Below are 22,836 nucleotides of genomic sequence, written 5' to 3'. Positions count from 1 at the left end.
ATCTTCTGATTTTGTCTTTCAGACCTTGAAATGTATAACAGTAACTGAATATTTAGCTACTTGATGCTCATCTACTTGCAGGAATGCACATTCCTGTGTGGATCTGAAGACAAAATATGGGAGATAATATTATATTTCCTACATTCACACACAAAAAATAGCATTAAGCAGATAAAGAGCACAAACTCTCAGCCTTTACAATAATAATGCTCACTGAAATGCTGGAAATACCCTTTTAGCAATAAATATGAGTGGTATAACATTTTGGTTTTTATGAAAATCAGTCAGTGCTGAAGCCTGTAAAGCAACATGAAAGAAACAAAGAATTTTCCACCTATTCTTTTGAATTTAGTAAAGAGATGGAAGTGTCTGCTTGGAGAAAAAATACAGACATATATCGCTTTACTGAGTTCTATGCTGCACTGAGCAGCATTTAGAGGCAGTGCCAGCTGAGTAGGAAGGGTGCATTTACACACAACAAGTTTAGCTCTTCCTGGCCAGGTGCCAGCGAAAGCCTAAGCACAGAACCATTCTCTTATGGCTGGACTGAAGGTGCCCTGTTTTTCATCAGCTTAGGCCACAGTAGAGGGAAAGTTGTTTCAGTTCCCCGTGTAGACACACTGGTGGCAGCTGATGAATTTTGTTGGGCCTGATCCATGATGGCTTTCATACTGAGAGCAACATTACAACTGTGTATGCCCGGGTGTGTGCCCTGCATGTGGCAGGAGGGTGTCTCCTGGGGGCTCCCTTCCTGCCTGTTGCTTCTTTCCAGTGATTTTTGTACTATCCTAAGATATGAACTAATCTTTACTATCAGCTCAGGCAGGTGATTTCTTATCTCAGCTCTACAGGGGGTTTTGTTCTGTGTTGGTCCTTCACAACATTTAGGATGAACAAGAAGCTCGAGATTCCCTTGCAAGCCTTTGAACCAACAAAGCCATGTATGGGCCAGTGGCAATGGCTGCAATTGGATTAATCAGTTTGCTATAAAGAGGTTCTAATATTAATGACAAGTGGGTTCTTATATGTTGCAGAAGTGGCCTGACTGAGGAAGACAAATTAAACAGAAATTACTTTCTCTCCTTTTTGCACTGGAATATTCTCTACTTCTGTACATAATTTATTCTTGACGGTCTTAGGAAGAATAAGCTTGTCATGTCATCTTATAGCAACAAGAAAAGCTGCAGGAGTGGCAAAAGCAGTAGATCTAAGCAATGTTTTGGCTGGCCAAGACATAGCCATAATGAAGACTGCTGAGAAGGCAGTTTTCCTTAGATGTGTACATCTTATCTTTTGTCTCCCAGGCAACTTCCTCACATCTTTTTGAAATTACTAAAGACCAACTAATGTATTCTAATACTGTGACAAGCCTTATCAAGCCACTACAATGCCACATCATTTTCTATTTTGAGTCATATACAAAAAACCAAACCCAGTAACTAAGTACTCATAGCTATAACTATTCATTCCCATATCAGCATGTAAATAAAGCTACATTGCTCTCATATCTGGCATGAAAAATAGGTTGAATCTGTACATCGAAATTCTGAACAAGTCATATATGTAATTTTATTGCATACAAGCTGAAATTCCTTGTAAATTATTTTCTCAATATTCCTTATGCTTTAGAAAATATATTTGTATTAAACCAACAAACTTTCATTTCTCAGTACCAAAATCCTAGCTTTATATTTTTGCAACATTCAGAATATTCAGTATTTTACAATCTATAATCAGTAGCATCAAAAATACAGAAATATTTTTTTCTCCATCTAAAAGTACTTGAAAAATATATGAATTAATTAATTAAATAATGCATGCAGTAATTCTTGATGCAGTTGCTCGTGGATATCATAAGACATAAAGGCTGAGTTGGGATGTAGACCATCAGCTCCCATGGCATAACTTAACACAGTAGAGTGCACTTTTCAAATATTATTAAAGATTGAAAATGATCTTATTTTCTTATTATAGTTGATGCAGAGATAGAGAATAAGATAGCTTATAATTTTTGAGTCAGTAAATATTTCTCTAACCTATATTCCTACGCATAAATAAAAACATTATGTATCTACAGGGGAAAATATAAAAAATATACTAAGCAAGGTTATAGTTAAAAACTCAATAGATCCATGAGCATGGGAAGAAATCTCTGTTTTGAGAAATATTACGGCTTCAAATAATAATTAATAAATTACACAGAAAAACTGCCATTAAAAATAACAAAAGTAATACCTCTTTTTAAAAAACAGTATTCTTGGTCACTAAGTAGTCAGAAGACAGGAATTCCCATTTTTAAGACTGATATTTTCTGTGTACATGGTAATGACTGCCCTTGGCATCAGAGATAAATACAGTATTAAAAGAGAAAGAATTCAATCCTTTTAAAATCCTCTTCCAGACTGCTGAAACAAGAATATATCACTTTTCTGCAATCTTATTATCAAATTTGCTTTCCCTACTTTGCGGCGAATAGGGAATACTTCTGGATCAATGGTTTCTTTCAGTTTTTCTACAACCTGCATCTTAAAAAGTCACAAACAAGATTTGCTGAACCAGAATTGTATAAGTTTTGTATTTTTGAATAAGCATGCTAATACTTAGTTTGAAAAATATTGCAACACATTTTAATACTTGTAGAAAGTTAGAAAGGAAAATGAACAGCAGGGATAAACCTTAAGCTATTCAATCCATATACACCATATGAGTTGAGAGAATGGTTTGTAACAGAAAGAATTTTTAGTGACATATCAGGCTTAGAAGGTGTTGCCATTTAATTTTTAAAGAGCTTGAATATGTAGTGGAATGGCAACAACCATCAGTCACTGGAGGGGCAGGCTGCATAGAGCAAATGCAGAGCGCAGTTGAGGGCAGAGGATCAGCACAGGTTCATTCTCAAAGACTGAAGTTTTCTTTTCATTTGAACAAAACAGAATGAAGTATTAGGTGTGAATTGCATGTTCTTTTTCCCATTGCCATATTTCTGCCTACAATGAAGCCTTTGTTGATGCAAAGACAAGAGGATCGAATTGCACTCTCAATCAGTTTGCAGATGACACTAAGTTGGGCAAGAGTGCTGGTCTCCTGGAGGTTAGGAAGGCTGTGTAGAGGGATTGGATAGGCTGGATCAATGAGCTGAGGATAATAGTATGAGGTTTATTAAGGCAAAGTAAGAGGTCACAACAATCCCATGGGTCACAACAATCCCATGCGGCACTACAGCCTGGGAGCAAAGTGGCTGGAAGACTGTCTGGTGGAAAAAGACCAAGGAATGAGGGTTGGCAGCAGTTGAACATGAGCCAGTGTGTGCCCAGGTGGCCAATAAGGCCGAAGGCATCCTGGCCTGTATCAGCAATAGTGTGGCCAGCAGGACCAGGGCAGTGATTGTCCCCATGTACTCAGCACTGGTGAAGCTGCATGTCAAGTCCTGTGATCATTTCTGAGCCCCTCACTACAAGAAAGACACTGAGGTGCTGGAGTGAGTCCAGAGAAGGACAACAGGGCCATTAAAGGGTCTAGAGCACAAGTCCTTTGAGTGAACTGGGATTCTTTAGCCTGGAATAAAAGATACTCATTGTAATCCTTAGTGCTCTGTACAACTACATGAATGGAGATCATAGTAAGATGAATGTCAGTTTTGTCTCCCACACATCCAGGGATGGGACTAGAAGAAATGGCCTCATGCTGCACCAGCAGAGGTTAAAGTTTGGACATCAGGAAGAATTTTTTTACTGAAAAACTGGTTAGGCATTGAAATGAACTGCTTAGAGAGAATGTGGAGTCACCATCCCTGGAAGTGTTCAAGAAACATGGCTTTTAGTGCCATGGTTTGGTTGATGTGTTGGATCAAGGTTAGACTCAAGGACCTTTGAGGTTCTTTCCAACCTTAATGTTTCTAAGATTCTATATCCAGAATGCACACTGCTAACCAGTACAGTTTGCTTTATTGGTAACAGCTTTAATTGTGAACACCTGCACTTGGGAAACTTGGGCTCCACAACCATCACTGCTAGACATGCTCACATCCCTGCTGCCAGGCACCAGGAACCAGAAATAATTATAAGGAAACCTATAGCTCCTGATAGTTCCTACCAAAACCAATATGACAAACAAGCTACTCTTAAAGACCTAAGAGAAAACACAGAGAGTAGTAATAGAATGAATTTTATAAAAATACACTATATCAAATCAAATAATTTTCCCAATACTCAAGGTAGCAGAGAGAAGAAGGAATACATGCCATATACCTTGGCTTATATAAGACTTTACCACTATGCTGTATAGAGGTCCAGTAGCCAAGCTAAGGAATATTTAGATGAGGAAAAAATTTCTAAATTCATGGGAAAATTCTACTTGAATTCATTATCAGTGATTCAGGTACACACTGAAAAGGATTGAGTAATGTTCTACAAGGATCAGTCCTAAGGGAGTGGTATTATCAGATGTTATTTTCAATGACCCAGATGATCAAATAGAAAATGCTTTGATTATATTTGAAGACAAGAATAAGCTGATAGTATAATTGCAAAATGGGAACAGAGTTAATGGAATCCTGATACACAGGAAAATTATATTAAAAAAAGAAAAAATGCAGTTTATTTTGGGCAAATCTCAGGCCATGAACTTGGGTAAGAACAATTAACTGCACAAAAATAGGGAAGGGAAAGAAGGGCTGAGTTAGAGCACTGTAGAAGTATATTTAGAATTGTTATGAATCATAGCTTCAAGGATTGTGTAAATGCAAAGCCCATGCGATCAATCACACACAATGATTAATAAACTGTCATAGCTAATAGGACATTTCAAATAATCCTTCTCCTTTCAGCATTGACCTCTGCTGCAGTGCAGCAACACTAATTGTTGAGCAATGAAATCCAGGAAAGACAGGAGGTATCTGGGCAGCTTTCAGAGCTAACATTTTCTCAGAAAAGCAGTAAGAAGGAAGAGAGGACTGAAAAACAGATGAACATTTGGGTGAGATAAAGTTCTATTGCTTGTTGCCTAATTACTTTCAGGATGAAAATTAAGGCTTCAAGTTTCTATCTTTGAATGTTGAATCCTCTTACAGGAAAATAAAATTATTCATATGCCCCGCAAAGTCCTGTCATGGCATTTAATGGCTTTTCTCACTTCCCAGAAACACTGCAAGTGACAACAAAATATCTTATAATGTGACCAGGTTGCCTATCCCAGGTTTTTTTCAATTCTCTACTAATTCCCTTTCTCATCCTTTTCCAAAAATATTACCAATGTTCTTTTACTTCATGTTCTAGCTTTAGAGCCTTGAATAATCTCTTATTTCACATCTTCAAGCCTTGCGCATCCACCACAAGACCTAGAAGTATCTTTTATTATGTTCTTTTGAATCCAGGACTTTGTGTCTCTGGGTCTTAGAAAATATGACAGACACTGAAATAACTGCCAGCCATGATGGTCCTTGGCTTAGAATCCAGCACTTTTTTGAAACATGTGCTCACTACTCAAATGATTTTTTCAGGCTATACCTGAGCTCAAGCACTGTGTCTGCATTGCACTCATTTCACACAGCAGCCATACTGACTTTGTCTTAAAGGAAGAAAATGTGAGAGGCAAATAACAATTAAAAACTTAAGCTCCTTCTTCATTCTAGTTGCTTTCATTTTGCCAGCCCTATCCAATGTCCTGTGAAACCCCCAGAAATGTAAGATAACTTTTGCAATCTGCAGAGGATATGCAGCATAGATCCCACTTGCCTGGTGGGAAAGAAAGGGAATGTGTGCTGGTCCCTTGCTTGCAGTGCTACAGTTTCTATCTATGTGCTCCTCAGAAGAGGCTGTCACAGCAGGGTGCTTTTTGTGGTATGGGCACCATGTTTACACCTGGTGAGCATCATATTCATTTCCTGGCATACAGGAAAGTTTTAGTAAACTATGAAGTTTTCAATGCCTTGTGTTACCCAAACTACACTAGTTCTGGTGCCTCGATCCGACGGGAAGTGTTCATTGTCCAGATTTTCTTCCTCATTATGAGCAACGTGTGGGCTGAGAAGGGAGGAGGCTAGCTTGATCTTGCCCTGTCATAGCCTTGGCATCTAGCCTGTGCTTGCAGGGGCTGGGAGTACTCCCAACATCCACCCTATAGAAACGACTCCTGAGACCTGAGTTCACCAAGAAATAAATCATTAGCCTGACAAGAAAATCTCTTTTGTAAACATTACTCTGAGCATTCAAGTTTCAGACACCACTGAAATGCATAAAATTTATATTCAGGTGCAATATGCTATGGAAAATGTCTTAAGCACCTTAACAAATAAATGCCAATGAATACTGTCTTTTACTGCTACTCTTCTATTTCTTGGGATGGAAAAGGATGATATCCCAGGGGTAGGGAAGGAGAAGAGAGAATAAAAGTTTGGAAGTTTCCCACTGACAGTCACAGTGTGATACTCTCCTGGTTGCTTTCTAGGAGAAAATGCATAGCCATGTGTGATTCATGGGACAGCAATCTCTTCTCCAGATGAATGCTAAGGACCTGTGTCCCCTGATAGCTTGTTCTCTTGCCACTTCTAACTTCTCTGTATGGTAAAATAGGTATGGCCCCTTCCTATTTTACATAGCTTCTTTAACAGTGCTTCAGCTATCAGTCTCTCCATTTTCCAGAGCCATTTTACCATAGTGATTCTTAAAAGTCCCAATTTTCTCCCTTCAAAGAGTTGTCAGCATGACAATTATTCAGCTACAATTAGGAAATCACATCAAATCCTGTCACCAGTGACTAGCCACTATGTCCTAACTTATGTTTTCCCATGACAACAATCTTTCTACAGTGCTTGCTTTTCCATGGTGCCCAGAGTAATTCAAGCTGCCTTCTAAAGCCTTGGGTTTTCCCATTTCCCGGTAGTTTCTTGGCCCAGGGATTTAAAGAAACTATTTTTGCCATATACAGCATATTCTGCACTGTGAAAAAAGTGGAACTGATCCAGTACTTGGCATCTATTAAGCATCTGTATTCCAACTAACAATTAATTAGGATTAAGGGATGTTGAAAATATATCATATAGAAGAAGAAAATAATTACCAACTATTAATCATGTATTATGATTATGTATTATTCTTTCAGGTACTTAAAAGCTAATTGCATGACTTGTGAAATATTTAAATTGTCTTATAACCCAGGATCAATTGAGAAATGTCCAAGTTTCTCACAGGCAAACTAAAAGCTTTACTGCAACACTTCTGTCTCTGCTCATGCTGTTATTTAAAACAAACCTGCACCTTGTACCACCCCAAATTATGGTTCACTGCTACATAGCAAGGTAGGCAAGCTCTATCTATAGGACATTGGTGTAGATTGTAGAAGTCCAGCCTAAGTCAGTGAACAGAAAACAATGCCACTGTGGGATGCCATTGCTGGAGGAGGATCTTCTGCATCCACTTTTCAGTGGAGAAGGTTGTCAGGTGAGGTTACAGACCTCTGAGTTTCCACTTAATCCCTCAGAGATATATACCTGATGTCAGGGTGAGAAAGGATGTATCAGAGGAGCTCTCCTTCCCCATCATATACATGGAGAGGAACTCTTCTGCACATTGACCATTTACATCTTTCAGGTGATCTAGACAGGCAATACCCTCTGGTTTCACATCAAAAGAAAAATCAAAATGTTCCTGGGAAATCCATGATGAAGCTGAGTCTCTCTGGTTAGGCCTTCAGGCCTAGAAACATAATGTATTTCTAAATTTAATGTAACGAACCTGAGCTTTAACCATTTATAACTCTTAATAATCCATTCTAAGTCTGATGGCTAATTAAACTAAACAAACTTGCCTGCAACTAGAACCGGTTGTATGTAATTGGAATTAAAAAATAGCAAAAGATTATTTGCATATCCATAAAAATTAACACCCACAAAAATATTCAATAATATACTGAATCTTAGTTTTTGAGTACTAGATCTCATCAGAATAAAAAGAATGTGAAAAATAATTTGCAAAACTTATTTTAACTCCAGAAGTAGATTTTTTGAGTATCAAATGTGAAATACGAGGAAATTAACAAAGATGCTTCTGGGTGCAGGGTTTTTATTTTGTATGTTGTTGATATCACAAGTACATATGGCAGTACCCTTTCTGATTCTTTAGGTTCAATGTGTTGTACTCAGAACAGTGATTCAACAAGTTTGTATTTTTCATTATGTGTAAAAGACTCTTTGTCCTTTCCCCAAAACTAATGTTTAATATATACAGATTTATTTTACTAGGCACTTAGATTGCTGACTCACTTACAAATGAAGTTTAGTCCTCCTAGAGAATGACCATCTGTTTCAGCCATTTCTTCTCCATAATGAGATTTGAGTGAAGGGATTTTAACAATGGAATTGTAACAGCCAAGTGATTTGAACTTCTGTGAGGGAAAAAAAGTCTTGAGCCCTAAGATATTCTTGAAGAAAATACTTTATAATGAAGTGATTTTATTTGTATTCTTAGTATTGTTAGGATTGTTAAGCATACTTCAGCCAATGTGCAATTAGCAGGACGGCATGATAGGTAAATACTAAATTTAGACCACTGTGACCAATACAGTCGTAAACAGATCTGACTTTACAGAAAATTTCCATGTGGAAACATTACAAGGACATGGGTCATCATTTAGGAATACCCTGCATTATTTGACTTTAGTCTTTAAACAGGCACAAATGTTTGTGCTTCAGAAATGTTTGTGACACTTATTGACTCCTTATTATGTGATGCTGTTGGGGAACTGAATAGGAGTTAGATATTGATATATTGATTTGAATATTGATCTTCAAAATAAAGTGTTGAGAGTCTGGGATAAGGGTCCTCATTCTCCTTTTTAAACCAGGCCTCTAAACCAAAACATTTCCAAGGACTTCATTACCCCAGACAAATTTCATTCTTATTTTTTAAAGCTTTGTATCCCACAGGACTGCCTCACCAGAAAACAAACAAACAAAAAAAGTCATCCTTGTGTTATCAACACTGTTTTGTTCACAAATCCAAAATAGAGCACATACTAGGCTAGGCTGTTCTGGGGGAAATCTACTGCACTCCTGCCAGATCCTGTATGGAATGATACTCAAACTGAAACATAGAGAATAATTGAAATAGATTATGCACTGTTCCTTCAAGCACGTATGTATGTTAGATACATTATTCACTAATACATTGTAAGTATGACAGATATGGATGAAAAACATAATTAAACTTGATATCTAGTTCATTAACTAATTAAAACACCATAATTAATAAAGAAGGAATAATAAAAATCAATTTATTCCATAGGCATTATAAACAGTTTAAATCTGATTAAACTTTCCTGCATTTTCTTTAATCAAAAGGAGATGGCATTTCTGTTAGATGTTCCAAAATTTTTTTTTGCTAAGAAGTGAAGGCTTGATCTACATACTGAAATCTCCTTGAGTATAAATGACCAATTGAGTTAATTCTAATCTGTAAGAAAATGCCTTTAATCCAACACTTAAATAGCTACATTTTCTTTAAAATCAACATTTTAGAAAGAAATGTTCTAAAGGTCCGTGAACACCTCACCAGATGTCAGACTAGGGTCTAAGACTGTCGCTGCTGTCAGTGGGGATGAACAGGACATCTCCAGGGGCTGGTGACCCAGATAGCCTGCCTTGGGGCTGATGGCAGAGCAGGAACAGTCAGCAAGGCTGACAGCAAGGGCAAGGGCAGTTTTGTTCCACTCTTAGAGTGCCCAGCAAGGGGGTGTCAAAGGGAGCTCTTTTAACTGCTGAGGTGACTTACTGAGGCCAACATACCCGTGGCTGTCTGTGCCAGTGGCAGAACCCCAGCTCCCTAAACACTGGCAAAAATAAAAGTCAGAGTGAACAGTGGCTAGGCTAGAAATTTTAATGCTTTATTCTCCTTTTGAGCTACAAGCAAGGATGTACTACATGCCATTGTGGATTGTGATGGAATATCTGATGTCACAGCACTGTCTTACTCTGTCTACCCTTTTCTGTCAATTAGGGATGATGAAGTTACAAGACTAATACTGTCTCTAATGACACTGACAAGGAAGTCTGGTTATTGGCTGAGAGGAAGAAGAATTACTTTGGAAATGAATTCATTGTTGCTTAGAGATTCCAGTAGCATTGCTTTGAGTAACTCCTGCAGAGATACTGTATTTGGTTGGTAAAACTAATAACAATTTCACTAAGCTAACAGCTCCTAATGCTAATAATAATTCTGTTAAATCTTAATGGATAGATTTGTCCTTGCCTTAATTTTTCATTTACAATTTACTGCAGAAACACTTCACGGTCTCTTGTGTCTCAGATTAGTGTTCTGTATTGCCCCAAGATCATTGTCAAGTTTTACTGTGCCTTTTAGACTGTGAAATACCTGTCTCATACTGTCCTCAGGGACCTCAGTAAGAGCAGGAGTAGTCTTTATCTCAGTTTGAAATCTATTAAATGTGTTTGTTTAATTCTTTGCTTATAAAGGCATATATCTCTATTTTGAAACATGTTAAAAATATGACAGGAATGTGAAAAATTCCTATGAACAAAAATGTGAAAAAAATTACTTGCCAAGATCTTCCCAAAGGAAAACTCTAACTTCTTCATTTAGCCTTCTCTGGGGATGACTGCAAAAGGAGAGCATTTATCCAGAACTCTGTCCCTTACAATTTTAATCATCTTATGCACTCTGAAAAACACTGTGAGCTGCAGTGCTGCTAGTAACACCCTACTGGGTGCTATAGCAGCATTTTATGTATATGCTGTAGAAGATCTGGCAAATCAGATCCTAGAGGGATATTACTGGGAGCAACTCACACAAACCAGCCACGAGAAGGGAGAAGGAGGTAGCCAAAGGTAGCAGCAGCCAGCTGGTGCCAGTGCTCTTGTGACACCTTGGGGAGAGAGGAGAGACAGAGAGAACTAAATATAATATGAGACAAAAAATATTCATTTTCATCAGAAGAGGTAAATTAATAGCAACAATATAATTTCTGACACTTCTCAGGATTAAAATAAACCATATGCATAAAATTGTTTTCCAGATAGTATGAGAGTCTTAACCATCTTCCCCCCAAAATTAATACTGGATAAGTGAAGTCATTGGTAAAAATACTAACGTCAAAAGAGTGCATCTTGGGTGGATGCTTTTCTGGGGAGAGCTGGGAAGGAAAGAGAATTTTCTATCAGCTAATATTTTAAATTTTTGAGACTCTCAGCCTGTGAGGAAAAGAGGCAGGTCTTCAGTGACCTCTGCATGGCACCCCTGAGGAGGAGTTAACAACCAGCCAGGTGGCTCCCTTGGATTTGTCCTGCTCGTTGTCTCACTGCTTGCACACATATCCAAATACTGTTTGGCTCAGTGAGGCCTGGACCAAAGAGTGCTGCTGTGAGGAGGTGTTCAGAAGGTATAAAGAAAAGGTTAGTGGCTCTATCCAAACCCTAGTGAATAGGAAGATGATATCCACATTACAGGAACACTACAACATCAGGCATCTTCAGGGTTGATTCACCAAAAATATTTAAATGCCAAAATGTCCCTTCATTCCTTCATGTGTTATCCCAGCCACAAGGAATGCTGACAGTTATCAGGGAAGGATGAGCTGCCACAGGAACACTGCCAGATCGCTGGTTATGGACATGGCAGAATATTTTACAAACATTAAATTTACTCTTCCCAAAATATTATCGAGGTTTTTTTTTTTCAAATCTGCATAAAGTAAATTTCTCCCTAATATCACAGTAGCACCTGAGATGACAAATTATCTCTTCATTTACTATGCTAGGTAAAGATGAAATAGCCTAGGGCAATTACTTTTAGATTTGTTAATAGAAGTGTTAAATTGATCATGCATATTGGTAATACAAAAAGTATCAAACTCCTTCTTAGGTGGACTCATTTAGATTCTCATCAGAGAGGCTGCAATGGTTCAGCACTACACAGATTTGAATTAAAAATTTTGGGAAAAATAAGTTATTTCGTGTTATTTAATTAGGTACTTGCCTGGATTTAAAACAATAGGAATAGGTTTAAAACAATAAATTTCCATTGCATTGGGATGTTTCTTTTTCTGAGCAATTTTGCTGCAGATTAGATTTCACAGATATATATGACATTTCTATTTGTTGGCTTCTCATTAGATTTGGCAGGAACTACAGCTATGAAAAAAAAATTTCTCAAGGCAAAATTGATATAAAAGATACAAAAGATCCATATCTGAGAAGGATGGTGATAGAACTGCCAATGAGATCTGTAGTGGAGCCATCCTATGTAAGCATATTTAAATTACACATATATGGATAAATTAATTTAATCTTTTTTTTTTTTTTCTTGAAGGTACAATGTGCAAAATAAACCTAGCAAAGGCAGGCCAGGTATGTTTATAACACATTTCCAGAAATGAACATAGATAGACAAACAAGAAACCTCATAGATTTATGGTTATGATTCCATTAAATGACATTGGTTTTGTACAAGAAGGTTTCTATGGAGCAGTCAGGGAAAGGCAATGGTTTTACCAAGGAGATGTTTAGTACTGGCAGAAGTGGAGCAGAGGTTTGAGGCAAAGTTCAGAAAATAGGCAAAGCCTCTCTTGGTTGGATCATGAAGCGAAGACATGAGATAGATCTGGTATGGAAAGATAGGCTGGAGAGAAAAGGGAGAGTCCAATTCTGGCTGCAAAACCCTTTGCAGGTGTTCAAAGAAGTCATTGTCCAGGGATAGACCTGTTGTCTAAGGAGAAGGAAGGTGGAGGGATGGGCTAAATGATCTGGTGGAGAAACAAGGCTTTTTGACACTCCTCATTCTGGCCTACATTATACTAAATCATTAAAGATATTAAATTTGCGCTCTTTTGCTTCATACGACCAGGTCTGGAGGACTTTGTTAACTACCTGTGCATGTGAATGTGGAGAAGTTTAGTGAAGGAAAATATGATCTGGAATTCAAAAGTATCAAAAGGATAACTTTTCTTTGAAGAAACAAGAAGCATGATAAAGATTAAAAAAATATGTGCTGTTCCCAAACAAAAAAGACAGAGTTTATTTTATTAACTGCACTCTTTTGGTCAAGACATAGCCTAGAAATTAAAAAAAAAAAAAAAAAAAAAAAAAAACCACCACCACAACAACAATACAAACAGTGTGAATTATTGCATTGCTGGAAGGAGCTAAAGGCAGATTATCATATATATCTACAAAATATTAAAGGTAAATAAAAAAACTCTGGAATGGAGTGAAAACACAAAAAAAACAAGATAAGGTATATTAATCTCTTCTTGGGAAAAGGATAGTTTCTGGTTAAACAAAAGGAGTTGACCAGTATTGTATTTGCTGGACTAATGGAATATTCAGTCAAAATAAAAAACATATTATAGAAGTACTAAATCAGGAATTAATGTTTTTCCAAATGCAAGGAAACTAATTTACAGTGTTCCACACGATGTTTTTCTCAAAGGACTTTCACTAGAAAGAAGTGGAAACAAAGGCTGAACATTTCACTTCATTGAAAAATTTAAATTCTTGAAAGCTGGGAGTCTGGAAAGAGCCCTTTTCTATCTATTCAGTTCCAATTAATCATTTAATTTTGGATTGTGTAGCTGGCATTTTATGGAACATCTTTATAGATAAAACAATTATGTTACTTTGTTGAGCTGGATCAAGAATAAAATAATATTTCTTTTCAGTTGGATTTCATTTTAATGAACTAAATATCAGTTGCATCTAAAAGTCCCATAAAAACAAAATACCAAGCAGTCAGTAAGTACTATTGCCAAAACAGCTGCATTTTGCACAGTGTTGAGTCTTTGCAGTGAGGAACAGGAGTATTTTCTCTTTGCCTTGTCCTCTGGTTATCATGGCTCCTACTATGATATTGTTCTGACGTGGTGTTGAATTCCTGAAAGGATGAATTCACAGCAAGGTGGTTAATACTCTGTGTTCCAGGACTAATATCTAGTTGCAAATAAAAGTAGTTATATTCACAGTATCTCCAGTGCTACGACCCCTAGTTTTCTACTGTATATATGATTTCAAGAAGATAATGTTTCATACATCTCTGACTGTTAATGTTGGTATATGAACAAAAGTGCTACAGGTAAAATAAATCACTTTGAAGAGAGTAACTATTTCAATCTGAAAAAAAATATTAATCTGATGTACTTTGATTCCAGCCCTCATTGTGGTGATGTGTCGGTGAAAGACCACTACCACCTAAATGTTATTCCTATAGCCAAAATATCCAGGAGTTTTTATCTGTTTCTGGGGTCATGATGGTCAAGACGACCTTGAGAGCATAACATTCTGGCAAAAGCATATTGGTTTCAAAATACAAAACTGAGATTTATGTCACCTTTCATCAGAACACTTGCTAGTGTCTACCTTTATTAGGTGAAAAGCTGGAATGGAAGTATCTTGGCAAATAAATAATGAAGATCTGCTTGAGAAAATACTTAAGTTTTTACATAAGATGAATACAGTAAAGTTATAAATTCTAGATTTACAGACTCCTTTAAAAAGTTTGAAAAGGGGTGGAAGGCAATGTAGACTGAAAAGTTTTTGCATGAGCACAAAATAAATGCATGATGTGAAAATGTCCCCCAACTTGATATTCACAATTTCAGATTAGATGCCACTTTTCTCAGTGCCTAAATCCCCTTATATTTGAGCTTTACTTTTAACCTTCTGTAGGTATATTAAATTCATCTTAGTCTGTCACTTAGGATTTTTCAAGAGAGATTTGGTTTTGCCACTTTAAGAGTCAATTTTTATCAACACCTATTCAAACTAATTCATTTCATAACAGAAGAAAACTACTGGTTATGAGGACAAACACACAGAAATTCTCAATCATTTCTATCTGTAGGCCTCTTCAACAGTCTGCCTCAGTACAGCTTGGCCTCTCTACTCTCTCACTATGCCAAAATGATATTTCAGCCTTGTTGTATATGTAGTAGGCTTATTTACTTACAGTCTACAGTCTTCATCAACATTTTATTTCAGATCAGCCCGGGTCACTTCACATCCCCATGGTATGTCTTTCTATTTTTATTAAATTCAGCCAAGCAATACAGACTGTGATCTATTTTGCCATCCACTGGCAGTTAGTATTAATGATACATGGAAAGATCGGTCATCATTAATTTGGATTATTCTAATACGCGTGTAGAAAGTGAATTGGGCATCTAGCCAGTTACACTGGTGAAACCTGGAAAGAAAACAGTAGATATAGACAGCAGATGTTTGCACTCCTAATTCCCAGTGATACAATCATTATTCTTCCATTACCTCAAGTCTGATCAATAGAATTGGTACCAAACTGAACAGTTCCATTTGGACTGCTACTGGTCAATAGAAGAAATTAGAATAGAAGTTAATCTTGCAGATTAATTGACTTTAATGAATGAATAGACAGAAAAACTGATATTCCCAATAGTTCTCAGTTAGAAAGGTTTGCCTAATCTCAGTGTTTTGGTAGGTAAATGGTTTTTATTGGAGGGATCATGTTAGAGTCAAGATGTCAGGTAGTTGCCTTGTTTCTGACATTCACTAAGTCTGAATTTTCAGTTTCTTTTAATTTCTAAACAATGCTATTTCAGATCACCTGTGCTAACAAGTGCTCAGTAGGCCGATCAAAAATCATACATGGGGTGATTTTTGCAGCTGCCATTGTAAATAAAAATCGCCTATAGAGTTTGTGTCATCAGACATGATTATTAAGAAAGAAAAGAAAGGTCATCTGATTTAAAGTTTAGAATACTGTCAATTCATTGCTCAGCAGACATGTTCAACTTGAAATGCTATCTGAAATCCAGACATAACTGCTGTAGCTTTTATCAAGCTATTTTTGCTAGGCAAGGGTGATAGGCTGCATAATCTGCTGGATCAATGGAAAAATCACTTTGAAGCTACTTACTCATGTCCTTCCTGTGTGAGCAGGAAGCTTCCCCCAGCCAGAATGAACATGAGATCACAACCTACATCCCTGCCTCCCTCCCAAAAACTTGGTAAGGTATCAGAGCTGATAAGATCACTGCTGGAGACAGGTGAGTTTTGTGGGGTACCCCCAATGTTCTTATATTCAGTGGGTGCTCTGTTTTCCACAAGGACTCAAGAAAGGTTCTGCTTAAAAACAAGATACAGGACTTGCACAACATCTGCAAAAGCCTTATTCTTTGGTCAGCTACAGTCAGGGACTTTGTCTTTGCATCTATGCCTCAGTCAGCAGCACACCTTGAGGCAAAATGGAAAATTTGGTGTGGATTTAGACCAGATGTTTTGTCTTTGACTAAGTTGCACGTTACAGATATTTTCTGAGGAAATAACTGGGTTAATGAGACATATTTCATTCTTTTTGTCTGTTTCTTGTTAGGCACTTGATTCAGCACATCATGAAAGCCTAGAAGGCCCAAGGAAGTCCCAAGAAAGAAGTTATACTGGTGAAGGACCACTTAAGGGAATAGAAAGCTCTGTTTGTATGACTGACAGCTGAATGTCATTTTTCCTCAGTTTCCATGTGTGCATGGCACAGCTGAGTTCTGCATGTCCTGACTGTTCTCAGCTGATGGACACATTGGAAGAAACAGCTGTTTGTGATATTATGTTGTACACTATTCTGCTTGAAGAAGATCTGAGATACACTGAGGGCATTTGCCTTGTGCTCTCAGCATGGAGAATGCAGCTGACAGTCAACCTAGTGAAGCAAAAAGTAATGTGTAGTGGAGGAGAAATTGTGTATCGGAGTGTTGACATATTCTATTTATAGACTTCCTGTTAGAAGTACATGTTCCATGAACAGAGATCACAGAGTAACAGAATCCCAGAATCACAGAATTACAGAATGGCTAGTGTTGGAAGGAACCTCAGTAGGTCCTCTGGTTCAGCATCCCTGCTCAGAGATGGACAAATGTTAAATGTAAATGCTTTTGCAGTATGTTTGGTGGTCCCATTTCCACTCAAGTCCCTGGCTGAAGAATGAGTCAGTGTTACCAGTGTTATCAGTCTGAACTGCTGCTTATATATCTTTTTAACAACTGTGGTCTCATACTTCCCGTACTGTTCACCCATAAAGCCAGAAATGGATAGCAACTTCCATGGTGTCATCCTAAGACTCAAGACTTGGTCTTGAAGATAACTTGGACATAAATAGGTAATACTGTAATCTGATTTTAACAACACAGACAAAAATATTATGGTTGTGATGTTATTCAAGGGGGGTTAACCACTAATTTATCACAAAGTAAAATACAGTACATCAGTCCTCAGAAATATTCCTGAAGTGCTCTGATATTTTAGATCTTGCCAATTTAAAGCTGATAGTATTGTTGGTTTGACAAAGAAATAGTTACTTAGGCAGAAATCAAGTATATTGTTGATACCCAATTTAGCATCTTCATGAATTAACATCTTTTAAGAGCTTGTTTCTTCTCTTTTTGAAAACAGTAGACAAGTTTATGGAGTAACACACTTCCTTAATTATCTTGAATATTCTAATATGACATATTTTAAAACACTGACAGTGTCTTGTAGAAAATAATGGTGCTAAATAATGATGCGAGCTAATTAAATAGAAAGAAAAAGTTTCTATATGTGTGACAGAAAGGAGGCAAAACGTATGAAAACATGGCATAGATCCCTATTCCTGTTCAAATTAGCAATTTATTCACTGGTTGCGTTACCCTTCCAATCAAAGTATGGGAGGAAGAATGAAGTGGCAATTTTTTTTCTTCACCTTTACCAAAATAAAGGCTGTATGAAACAAGAAATTGTCACTGAATGTAAGCAGCTTTTGTTTTTAACCAGCGAATGCTGAACTCCACTTACAGTATTTGAAACAGAGTTCAAAAGGTGTTTGCCAGTGAAAGTATGCCTATGAAAACATGAATTATTTGAATTACTATATTTAAATATTTTATAATTGTTATTATCTTTTATGTACCTTACCTGAAGGAAACAGAACAAAAATGGACACAAAACAGCCAAGAAGGATGGATACTTTCTTTAGAGAAAGTAGGGGTTTTGAATAGTCAGTGTAAGATTGCAATGACCTTATCTACAAGTATTACTTCTTGAGCTGTTTTCCAATGCAAAGGTTGTGTAAATTTACAGTTTCATTGGAAAAATCCACAGATAAAATAGATTTCCACAGAAAAAGCTTTTTTGCTGAGCTGGTGGATTATTCTATTTGCTTTGACTGATCACTGGTTCAACATCCTTTCCTTCCACTCCTGACAGATATAACTGATGGATGTTGGTAATGCTAGCAAAAACCTGTCCCCCAAGGGATATGAAGGAGATCCCGTGAAACCTTACAGTTGGAACTATATCTTCTTTAAATTAAGCTATATAAAATGGTTTATCTTCTGAAAGACCATCTTTGTCATGGAAAAACAAGCCAAGCTAAACTTTAGGCTGTTAAATGACCATTTGAATTTTTGAGCAAAAAAACCCCAAACTTGTGGGAAGCTACATCAGGATTTTCTAGTATCCTTCAAGGCTTCTAAGCTACAAGGAGTGGGGCAGGTGAAGCCTGTTGTAATACATGCCAGGATCCATGAACATGCAGAGACTCGTATCCATACAATAAATCCTGGTTGCTGGCATCCCTAGGGCTAACATAAGAGCAGCAGGCTATTTGCAGCCCTGGTTCTCTCTTATTGCTGGTCAGTTCTGCCTGTGGGTCCTGGCTTTGCATGTAGGGAACTGGCACTTGTTGTCAGTGGCAACTGAGCCAATACAAGGCTGAGCTAGGGCCTTCCCAGAAGGGAATTATGGAAAGAAGACATCCATCGATTCAGTTTTGCACTTCCTGCCCTACACATGGAAGGAATGACCCTCAGCTAACACCCCTCTCCTTGCAAGAGAGCCCCTGGGAGTGTATTTAGGGCATTGTGCATTTGTGAAACACCAAGTCAGGTATCTGTACTGCTGCAGCCAAATGGGCCCTGCACAAGGTGAGTGAGAGGTATCACAATCAGCCTCAGGGACATAGAGTACTTTCTGCACATTGTTCCTTTCACTATATTAATTGTCCTCTCCTCAAAACAACAAATAAAACTTCCTGCTGCAGACAGAAGAATTCCAGCAGAACTGTGGTGTATTCTGTAAAATCAATATTAATCATTTTCAAATTGTTTGCTTGTTGACTTTCTGAGGACAGAAAGAAATCCTTAGGGCAACTTAAGCACAGCACAAACAAAATGTTCAACAACAAGAAAATGTTTGGCTTTTTTTTGCCTCTTACATCTCATATTTGACCTTTGGAATACTCTTGTCATTTAATCGCATAAAGGGACATAAAATGTGATGAATAACTAATACCTTACTCATAGTCATGCTTGTATAATAGAATTCTGAAATTCTCTGTGAATTGCATTAATGCTGGTTTATTACAATAAACCAGCATTAATGTAATTCACAGAGAATTTCAGAATAAAATAACATTTTATTACCTTATTTTGTGATTTCTTGACTGTAGCTTATTTGCTGTGAACCATACAAATAGGAAGATAAAACCTTTCTTAATTTTTGTCCCTAATAGCAAGCCAGTAATAGAAAATAAAGTCCAGATATGCAATTCACGCTGTATTATTATATTCTTTTCAATAGGTAAGCTGTTTTCATTTTACTGAACATCCCCAAAGTGTTCTTTTTTTATCACAGTTCCCCTCATACTGCTTTTACAATGATGGCATACTCATAACAGTGATTGGATTCTAGGGAGAAGTATCTACCCCTATTCTTCAATAGCTCTTATTTTGGTGACTGTTTCAAAATTAATGCTACTGAAGTACTTAAAGAAAACATAAGCAGTCTGAGATTTAATCAAATTATATGAACATTAAACTGATAACTGTTAAATATAAAACATGTTAAATATTGCTACTGAGTCTATCCTTCTCTCTGGTGCTGGAATAAAATCTTGTATGTTGGCTACACTAGTTTTTTGGCAATATGCAGGAGCAGCTATTGCATCACTTAGGCATAGGAAAACAGAACTTCACCTACCTTCTGTGCATCCCTCTGAAGGCTGTTATACTCCTCAAGGGCAGTTTGTCTGAACAACAATTTCACTGAGATAAGAAGGTTTACTGCGAGTAAGAAAATTAATAGAGCAAACCTAAGAATGTTTTGTTTAATATGCCTTCATTTGTATTTTGTGCAAATGGAATGAGACTGGAAGCTCTGAACAATGTTACAGAAAGAGAATACTAATACATATATTTTCCCCAGAGCACCACATGGCTCTGATCCCAGAATCAGATTTCTAACCTACACATTGTACTCAAATATAAACAGGAACTATCTCCGCCCTTCTTTTTGACCCCAGCTTTTGAAACAGTGCATCTAGTGCTTTTTGTTCAGTCACACTCTCTTCATCCGTGCTGTGATGTGTGAACAGACACATGAGCATGTACACGTTATGCTCACACATAGGACTTTGAGTTAGAGCTTATTTTGCAAGTCTATTTATCAGAAGTCACTAGGAATTTTAATGTCTTTTGATGGTCTATTGAATGACTTAATAAGCTCAAAGAGTCTCTATTTTCACAGTGTCAATGTATGATGATAAACCTTACCTATTATGCATGGATAAAGTATTTTTCTTTTTCTTCCACTGGGCGGTGTTTTTCAAAAGCTGCTTCTCACCAATTCACAGTTGTCTTGGATATGATTTCACTGGCAAGCCTGTTCTGTCTGGCACATCTATGTAGAGGTGTTATCATGGATAAAGATGAAAGTGTTCCAACAAAGTAATTGAGGAATAACGTGAAGAGCTACTGGGCTCCTGTTTGTAAGGATTTGACCATATCCCATATTTCTGCTTTTAATTATTTCAAAAAGCACCTTTAACATATATTGAAATAGAGAGATATATTATTTTCAAAGCATGGAATCACTGCAGTTTTATAGCTCATGGCAAGCAACCCAGAGGCCTTATTAATACTTGATGAATCCCTCTCAATGTCTCAGCGGTGAAGAGAAGACAAACAACCTGCTGGATGATTGATGTTGTGCCTGCCAAGGAGGAACTTTAAAGCATGATTCTCTCTTACAAAGTCTGTAGGAGCAATCTGGTCTGATCCAGCACCATCCTGCAGCAGCGACAGTGGGAGCTGAGTGGGGACGCAATCTCTGCCCTATTGCACAATGGAAAGTGCATTAACAAGTGGTTTAAGTCCTTTGGCAAGGCTTCCAGCTTTCATCTTTGCCTTCTCCCTACCCACAAGGCTCCCTAGGTCTCCATGGCACCCTGCTTTTTGGCAGTATGTGTTTGCATACTTATGTCAGGCTGCACACAAAAGCTCACATTTTTACTACTTTTAAGTATCGTTTGCTCTCTGAACCATATAGTTGCAAAGAGTCTGTTATTCCCCTTTTTTATTGTTTTTCTTCTCCAAATCATGGACTCTGTTTTCTGTTTCTTCTTGCTCCTCTCAGGTGTCCTGACATAGATAACCTGTGTCAGATGAGACACATGGTTACATTTACTGAGTAATCTCCTGTGTGCCTGTCCAAGCCCTAAAAATCAGGCTTGAGAGATCCTTGCCTAAGCATGATGCCATATGGGCACATAATCATTCACCTTTCCTGCAGTTTGATAGTTCATAGGAAATTGCAATGTTCTGCAGTCTTTCACTGGAGTAGGGCCATCAAATAGGTGAAGTGAACAAATCTATATTTTATTCCAAATGAAATTTTCAGTCACATGGACATCACAAAGCATCCCTCATATCAAAAAGAATCCCTAAACTGCACATGAACTCCTCAAACTACAGTAGCCAAATTGCAGTTCTGCTGCTGTGTGCCAAGTTTGCCTCAAAAGAGATGATAGGAGTATATATTTAAAAAATATGGCCATTTTAACTTCTACAGGAATATTCAACATTAAATAGGAACAGTTTCAATAAAACACAATCTAATTTCAATTAATACATCTGGGTCCATAAATTTGCCTTTTACTTATTTCATTTTGGTTTTGTAATTGCAAAATACTGAAGCCAAAGGGGAAAAGAAAGATTCTACTCGAGGGCATAATGAATTATTGATTAAGGCAGCTAGAGCAGTATGAATCCTTATAGGAAGCCAAAAGTAAATCAGTAAATGAAAGGGTTTTAAATATATACTTAGAAAAAGGGATTTTGGCAAATACTGAAATGAATATTAAAGAGAAAAACCTCGAACTGTCTGAATCACTATCCATAGCTGTCCAGTCAGTCCATAATCTAAATAAATTGCCATTTAGAGTGAATTATGTGGGAAAATGAATCCAACAAAGAAAACAGCTTGTAGAAGAGCTAACTGAGAATATGGCAGCATTTAAATCCTGATCATGTGAAAACATTTGTTATATAGATCAGACAAAAGATTTGTGAAGAACAGAAAGACTGAATTGCTTTCCTCAATAATAGCATAAAATGAATGTCCATTGAAATCAGTGCTTGTACATGGATAGTTCATGCCAGAAAAATGAGTTCTCTTTTATCAGGTCTCAAAGGCAATATATTGGGATAAAGTGATGGTAAATGAGGAAAGAAAAATCAAAGAAAATAAAAAAAAATCAAAAATTCCCCACATGAAACAACTTAATTCATCTGCCTTATGGCCAAACTCTAAGGGAAATTTGTCTCAAGACAGTGTGAGGGACATGATTAATTTTTTTTCTCTTTGCTCCCTTACAGCAGAAACTGTAAGATCCAAGATCCTTCTGCTTCGAAAAAGTGAAATCTCTAATACTGTGCATAGAAAAATAGGGAAATATTGATAGTCCAACCAGTAGTCATAGTCAGAAAACATCAGTATGATTTTTTTAGGAAAGTAGAGAACAAGAAACATGTATAAAACCACACAGATTTGTT

This window comes from Zosterops lateralis (assembly GCF_965231275.1).
Source record: "Zosterops lateralis genome assembly, chromosome: 2".
In the NCBI taxonomy this organism is placed as follows: Eukaryota; Metazoa; Chordata; class Aves; order Passeriformes; family Zosteropidae; genus Zosterops; species Zosterops lateralis.
Note: the sequence above shows the minus strand (reverse complement) of the source record.